Source organism: Manis pentadactyla, chromosome X, assembly GCF_030020395.1.
Source record: "Manis pentadactyla isolate mManPen7 chromosome X, mManPen7.hap1, whole genome shotgun sequence".
In the NCBI taxonomy this organism is placed as follows: domain Eukaryota; kingdom Metazoa; phylum Chordata; class Mammalia; order Pholidota; family Manidae; genus Manis; species Manis pentadactyla.
The window spans coordinates 145,008,842-145,016,961 of record NC_080038.1 but is presented as its reverse complement, the minus strand read 5'-3'; the positions used below and the strand labels follow the sequence as shown (position 1 = coordinate 145,016,961).

The 8,120-nt window shown below is 45.6% G+C and overlaps 1 protein-coding gene across 2 annotated transcripts in view; it reads left to right on the top strand.

Moving 5' to 3' along the window:
• The first annotated feature begins 4,233 nt into the window (after positions 1–4,233).
• The window catches only part of GABRA3 (gamma-aminobutyric acid type A receptor subunit alpha3), a 183,503-nt gene continuing 179,616 nt past the window's right edge, over positions 4,234–8,120 (top strand). Inside the window, exon 1 of one of the 2 annotated variants that reach the window (XM_036887265.2) lies at positions 4,234–4,400. The gene's annotated coding sequence lies outside the window, so the exon portion shown is untranslated. The remainder of the gene's footprint in view (positions 4,401–8,120) is intronic. The other variant, XM_036887263.2, reaches the window with a different exon arrangement.

Sequence of the window (8,120 nt, the reverse complement as noted above, 5' to 3'; positions counted from 1 at the left end):
GGTGTAGTTTTTTGGATTGTGTTCTCCGAGCTTCCAGATCTTCTGTTTGGTGTCTGACGTAACTTTGGGGAAATTCTCAGTCATTGTTTCAAATATTTCTTCTTTTCTCTCTTCTCCAGCTGGAATTCTCATTTTGTATGTGTTACACTTTCTATATTTGCCCCAAATCCTTGGATATCCTGTTCTGTTTCTCTTTTTTTTTCAGTCTTTGTTCTCTTTGCAGAGATTGTTCCCTCAGTTCTGTCATTGACTAATAAGCCCAGCAAAGGCATCCTGTACTTCTGTTACAGTGTTTTTGATTTCTAGCACTTATTTTTGGTTCTTTTTTAGGATTTCCACCCCTCTTCTTACATTGCCCATCTGTTCTTGCATGCTGTCTACTTTATCCACAAGAGCCCTTTGTGTATTAATCAGATTTGTTCTAAATTCCTGGTCTGATAAATGCAACATCCTTGTCATGCCTATTTCTGGTATTTGCTCTGTCTCTTCAAGTTGTATCTTTGGTGTCCTGGCATGCTTTGCAATTTTTTCTTGCTATTTGGATGTGATGTACCAGGCATAAGGAACTGCTGTGTATAGGCCTTTAGTAATGTGGTGGTGAGGTGTAGGGACCAGGGGTAGTGGTAGATATGCCTCTGAGTAGGTCTCACTATTTAGTGAGCCTGTGCCTCGGGACTATGAACTTCACAAACGCTTCTCAGATTTTTCTCCCACCTTAGGTGGGGCAGGGTAGCTAGAGTGGGCTGGAGTTGGGTATTTTCCTTCTTCCAAGCAAAGACTAGAGCTGACTAGAGTTGGGCATTTCCCTTCCCACGGGTCAGTTTGGTTTTGATAATACCGTAGCAGGTGAGGCCCCAGTTAAGTAGTTTTTCCTAAGGGCGGCCCTTTTTGAGAAGGACAGAGTGCTCCGGATTATTTCAGAATGGTTCCTTTGCTCCTCCTTCTGCCACAGGAAGTATGGGTGGGTTTTTTTCTGATATTTATTGTGTGAACCTGGTCAAGCTCCTAGAGGTAAATTCACAATATTGTGGGTGCCCCCTAGTACTAGAACCCCTGAGACTGTTTACTCTCAGAGTTGCTTCCAGCAATTCCTTAGTTACAGTTGCGGTTGTCCTACCCTGACCTTGGGTCCTCAGAAGTTTCAGCTAGTGAGTCTTCAGCTAGTGCATGCCTCTCCAGTCTTTGGGGAAGCATTTGCCCCAGGTCCTCACCTCTCTTACATATCCAAGAGTTGTTTTTTCAGTCTGTTGAGGGCTTACTTGTTAGGATGGAGCAGTGACTTCCAGGTTCCTTACGTGGGGAATTGGAAATCAGTCCACTATTAACTTTTCAGTTTGGTTAGAGTCAGTATTGTATTGCCTCATGTGAAATGTAAGGATCTTGCCCCTTTGATATTATAGTTGTCACGTGTATTATGTCTATCTACATTACATATTATGTATTATAATGTTAGGATTTTTCATTTAAACTCACATCTATATTGCAAAGAAATTAAGAAAAAAATTATATTTATTCATGTATTACCATTTCTGATGCCCCTCATTACATTGGGGCATCAGATCCATCTTTTCTTCTGCTATTATTTTCCCTCAGGTGGAAATTGGAATGATGTTTCTATGAGCCAAGGAATGCCAGTAGCTACCAGAAGCAGGAAGAGGCAAGGAGAGATTCTTCATCTCCACTAGAGCCTTTGGGGGAAGTACGGCCCTGCCAGCACCCTGATGTAGCCTTCTGGCCCCCAGAACTGTGAGACAATAAATTTCTGTTGTTTTAAGTCATGAAATTTATGATGATTTATTATGGCAGCCCTAGGAAATAATACAGCAACCTTTTGCCACTTCATAACATTTCTTTTTGCCATTTTGCCAATCCTTTAAATCTAATGGACATTTATGCAAACAAATGTACACACAAAATGTGTACCTCTGCAGGAAGGAGTATGCATAGCTATGTGCCCACATATACACTTGTTTTATGTGCCACTTACATGTGACTTTGGTAGACAAAAATACTCTGTCTGGGGTCAGCCATCTGGGTGCTGATCTCGATTCTGTCACTGATTGGCCATAACACTGTGTGAGCTATATTTTTCCAGCAGGCCCGTTGTCCTTCTGTTCAATGAAATAGTTATCTTTATGGTCCTTTCAGCTCAGTGACTCTGAGCCTATGAACCCCTATCTCTCCATATACTTATTATATATCTGCTTTTGAAGAAGTGAGTAGTCAGAGTGGAGCACATGTGCCTCACTGGACATTAGAGAATATTAAGGATGGGGGGGGTGGTATACAACGGGATAGTAGTCTAGACAGAAATAGCACACCATGGGAAGAAGTTTAAATGCTTACCTTGTCCCAGTCACTGTATGGACATCAAGGCCGGTATACTTACACACAGCAAAACTCACGTTCAATCAGGTGCCTTGAATGACCATTTGATTCTCTGACTGAATGGGCTAAAAATCACAGTATGAGGGGTTTGATTAAGAACTTGATTAAGCATAATCATTACACAGGCATGCCTTGAAGATATTGTGGGTTTGGTTCTAGACCACCACAATAAATTGAATATCACAATAAAGTGAGTCAAATGAATGTTTTTGTTCCCCAGTGCATAGAAAAGTTATTTTTACACTATCCTATAGCCTCTTAAATGCACAATAGCGTTATGTTTGAAAAATGTATCTACTTTAATTAAAAATACTTTATTGCTAAAAATGCTATCATCTGAGCTTTTAGCAAGTCTTAATCACTGATCACAGATCACCTAGCAAATATAATTAATGAAAACATTTGAAATATTGTGAGGATCACCAAAATGTGACACAGAGACATTAAGTGAGCAAATCCCATTGGAAAAATGGTGCCGATTGATTTGTTCAACACAGGGTTGTCACAAACCTTCAATTTATAAAAAACCTGGTATCTGTGTAGTGCAATAAAGTGAAGCACAATAAATTGAGGAATGCCTATATGTACGTGGAAACTAAATTACTTGATAAGAACAGCTCTTTACACATATGCGCATATTTATGTTGCCCCTTGAAACACTCAAAATGAAATTTTATGTCACTGATTTGGGGTCCCATTTGGGGACTCATCTTTTGGAGGACATTTGAAATTTGGTAGTCTATATTTCCACTCTCCACAGGTCAGCTCCTCCTTCACCTAGGATTTTCCTGTTTTAGAGCCCGGATGGTTAGGTCTGAAAGGGTCTTTCAAGATCAGTACGTCCATTACCATTCATTTTGCTGTTGAGGAAAATGAGGGCCAGATGGAAAAAGTGACTTGTCAAAGGGAACGGTGGAGTTACTTTCTGAGGCAGGACCTGAACCTAAGTTCCTTTACTTTACCCTTAGCCTAGGTCTCTTTCTACCCTGTGTTGCATTGTTACTAAAATTTGACCAGGTTTTGTTTTTTGCCTCAATGGGAATATAATTGTTTTATACTTTGAGTTGATTCCCCTCCTTCCCCCACCCTCTTGTCTTCCCCCTGTGCAGCTCTCAGGTAGGTTCACACACTTACGTACACCTGTGCTCCCTGAAGAGGTTTTTGAAAGGAGAGCGTTGTGGTTCTGCTTGTCTGTTTTGCCTGGAGGGACGCTCCAGTGCACGGTTCCGAACTGGGTCCACACTTCCACTTGGTTGGAGGTGGGGGTTAGCAGTTAGGTTATTAGCGGATCCATGCAGCCGAACCCTTCTTAGTGGAGTGGGAATGCTTTGATGTACTTTTTTTTTTAAAGCTCATTATGGTCCTCAGAGATGCAGTGTGAATAGACAGGATGGACAAACCTTTATTTGGAGACTGGGCTTGGAGGCACGCCCACTCGGATGTAAGGGAGACAGAGCACCTGTCTTCTGTCTGGGAGCAGCTAGTAAGGCTCAACCCCCCCCCTTTGGTGAACCATTCTTCCTTTATCCTTCTACCTGCTCTCACCCTTTTGCCCCCTTCTCTTCCCCTTGCTTCCCCTGCTCCGCCCCTTCTCTCTGGGCTTCCCTCCATCTCTCTGCTGGATACCTTAAGGAATACAACACTAATCTTTCCTGAAATCACCACGGATGCAAAGCCTTGCAGAGCTGTGTTCGGCGCACCGAGCCCTGGGGAATGTACAGCCAGCCAAGGGGGGCAGGAGGGAGGGAGGGAGGAAGAGGGGAGGAAGGGGGCGGGGAGGGAGAGAGGGCAGAGGGAGCGGGCGTGGGGGTGGGGTGGGGGGGCGAGCGCGAGCGCGGCGGGAGCGCGCGCAGGCTGGCTGGCGGACCGGAGAGACAGATGAGCCAGGGGCGCGGAGAGAGACTCCGAGAAGGAGCAGAGGGAGCCCAGCCCCGGGAGGGCCGACCTCCCGCTTGTCTCAGTTCATTCATCCCTCCCTTGTCTCCTCTGCGGGGCAGTGACTGTGGCTCTCGGTAAGAAACCTGGACGCCCCTGCTTCCCCATCCCCCCAGCTCGGGTCTCCTGTCTCCCCCGTTCCGAGTGTCCTCGGGCCGGCTGGGGGCGAGACCCGCTCTGCAGCTGTGATGCTGCCCTGGGTGCCCGGCGGGGCTGCCAGAAGCCTCGAGTCTGCGTCTGGACTGGGGGGCACTGGGAGGAAGCCTGACGGGGGGCGGCCGTTGCGATGTGGTATATGCTCGATTAGCTTCATTGTCAGTGAATTGTTTTGTTCTTTGGAAGCAGGTCAGCACTGACCTTGCAAATTGCTTGGGGGGCCCGGCAGCTGCTGCAGCAAGCCACCGAGTGGCCCCTAGTCCGAGCCGACAACACTGTCATGACCCCTCAGACAGCCCTCGCCCGGGGATGGGGTAATGGCTGGAGCTTTCTTCCTCCTTTAACGCTTTCTCTGCAGCTGCTTCTCGTTGCTGGAAATGAGAAAAAGGGAGAATGCCATGCAGCCCCTCTCCCCATCTCCCCATTATCTCCCCCAGACGCAAGGAAATAGAAAGTTGTAAATAACTGCTGCTTTTGAAAGCAGGTCGAGACCTCTCCCCCCTTCCTTTAAGAGGCTCATTGTGGGGCTGGGCCTGAGTTCCTTCACAAAGTTGGGAGGCTCCTCTGTGGGAGCCCCACTGTCCCCCTGCTCCCCATCCTGGGTGGCGGAGCTAGCAGGTTAGACCAGAGATTAGGATGCCCCACCCCATCCCACTGGCAGGCCTGCTATTAGGTTCAGATGTGTCCTTGGGAGGGCAGAAACACCTGATGGTTTGTCTGCAACTGGCCTCCCAGTTTGCTGCTCCTCTGCCTGTGCTGTGGGTGGACTGGGGGAGGGGTGGCCACTGGATTTAGAGGGAGCTGGGTGAAGGGCCAGGACTCTTGGCGTGGTTTCTGGCGGGTCTTCCATTCTGGATGTCTGGAGCTGTGCAAGAACTGGCTGAAGCTCTTGTAGTTTAGCCCCTCTGAACTGCTGGAGGAAGGGCTCTCGTTGCCTGATGGGAGCTTTTTGAGTTATTGGCACTACTGTGCTCATGGTAGTAATTATAACAATAACAATACTAATTGCTCACATTGTTAAGTGCTTAGTGTGTGTTGGATCTTGGGTTGAGGGTTTAATGTGTCTTATTCTTACATCAAGTCTATGAAGCAGATACTATTAACTATCCTTGTTTTACTGATGACAAAACTGAAGCACAGAGAGGTTAAGGAACTTGCCCATAGTTACAGAGTAATTAAACATCCCAATTGGGAATTATGACACAGGTGACCTGGTTCCAGAACATATGGTCTTGACCACTAAGCACCACTACCTACTTGTGGAGAACTTTGCCCCTTTATCTGTAGGGAAGTGTAAGTACAGTCAGGAAGGGGGCTGTTTAGCAAGATTTTTTTTTTTGAAAGTAGCCAGCCTTTCTGTAGAGTAAGAGGGACTTGGAGTAGGGCATGGTGACTGGCCGCTGTGGGGCCAAGCCTCACCTGAGTTTCTTGGAGGGGCTGCCCAAAAGGCCCCTGGGCCAGCCTGCTTCCTTCTGAAAAGGGTGCCTGGAAAGACTTCACTTTTCTACTGTCGTAACCTCATCCATCTCACAGCCAGCAAAAGACTGCTCCGTTCAGGACTAGATCTTGCCCGTATTTTCTGAGAGCTTAGAGTAACCCTGTCCTGAATATTTTAGAACACCGAAACCTTGGAACTGGAAGGTTCCCTAAAGGTTTTTAAGCTTTACTTCTGCACCCAGTTCTTGAATTTGTCCTAAACATTCAGTTCATTGGCTGATTCCTATTTGATCTCTCTGCAGTGACAGAGATCTCATTAGATGGCTCTTTATATCTTTAAGCAACTCTGATTGTCAGAAAGTAATCCCCTTTATAAGCCAGGCTCTGTCTGCCTGCGACTTCTGTTCATTGGTTCTTTGGGACTAGCTGGAACAAATTTGCTTCTGCTTAATAATAGCTCTTCGCATAGTTGAAGACAGCAGTAATGCCTCTCCTCTCAAGTCTCTGATCTAATAAGACCACAAGTAAAGGATCATCATCTGCTTCATTTTGGAGACTAGACTCTTATTAATAAGGCCTAGTATCCCATTCTCTTGTTTGTCAGTCACAAACTGATCGTCCTGAGCTTTCTAAAGCAGTGTATGTTCTCTTCCTTGGAAAAGCTTACTAAGTACTATCAAGTGGACTGATGTGAACAAAGAAACTCCTTTCTTTTCCTAAAGACCAGGATTCAGTTGGTGCGAGTCTGAAGGGGGCTTTCTGAAGCCTCAGAGCGCCCAGACAGCAGCCAGACAATAGGCATGTGGGAAGATTTGAAAAACAGGGATTAAGGACAATTATCATAAAGGACCACTTGAAATAGTGGTTATTCAAGGTTCACGCAGTATACGGCAGGTAGAAGAGTAAACTGTTATATGGGAAAGTATGTCAGAAAGAACAACATCACTAAGGGGATGGGGCAGACTGGGATTGGGTGGAGCAGGTGTGAGCATGCCATGTGCCAGAGTGGGAAACTCACCTCCGTGTTCGGCTGAGTTCTATTCTTGGCTCTGCTAATTTGACACTTACCTTGGACACAGTACTTCTTCTCCATGGACCTCAGTTTTTCCATTTATAAAACGAAGGGGTGGACTCTATCACCAAGGGTCTTTCAACCCTGCAGTTCTCTATCTGAGGTAAATTATAAAATTTCAGAGTTCTGAAGGGCTTGAGAAATCATCTAGGCCAGTGCTTCTCAAGCTTTAATGTGCAAAGGAAGCCCCTAGGGACCTTATTAAAATGCTAATTCTGATTCTGAGGGTCTGCGGTGGAACCAGAGAGTCTGCATTTTAACAAGCAGCCAGGTACTCCTGAACTTTCTGTTCCAGCACTTTTCGAACAATCTTGTTGAAGGACTAGTTTGGGAAGTGTTTTCAATGCATCACAGACTGTTACTTTTGTAAAGTACATTAACTGAATTACTAGAAAATGCTGCTGCCTGGTAATGAAAGTTCAGAGAGGCACTGATCTGCAATCCCCACTCTGCGCGGCAGCACTGGTCTAGGCTACTGACCATATGACTGGGCCCAGTTATACCTTCTCAATCATCTCTGCCAGGTCTTTTATCCTAGGTTAAATATCTCTTTTGGCAGAGAACATAATATCCTCACAAACTTGCATTATCTGGTGGTGTGACATCCAAAAAGTTTTTTTTTAAAGCTTCTACAAATTCCACCCTTAGACTACAAATTCCAAGCAAGTAGGGGGCTGGATCAGTCCACTTTATCATGCCATCAGCCACTAGCATGGCATATAGTAGGTGTTCAATAAATGTTGGTTAAGTGAACAAATCACTTGGTGTTAGTTATGCCTTTTGGGGCCATATGTTCATAAAAGAAAGGTGACTTCAGTTTTCTTCCAGCATTTGGGAGGCACTAATCATCCTTTTTTCTGAATTTCTTATGGTGACTAGAAGTCCAGCTTACCTGTCCCAGAGAGCTACCTGGCATCCCAATTTTATTTTGAAAGAATTATAGGAAGCCAGGCAAAGAGTTTGCCCACTCTAAGTCCCAAGTCATCACCTTTAACCGAGTGATTCCCCAAATCAGTCACTCAGTGGCTGTTACTCAGTGATGTGGTCGGGTGCTACGCCAATGATATAAAGGTAAGCAAAGCAGGCATGGCTCTTATTTACTTGGAGCTTATAGTTTTATGGGGAAGAGACC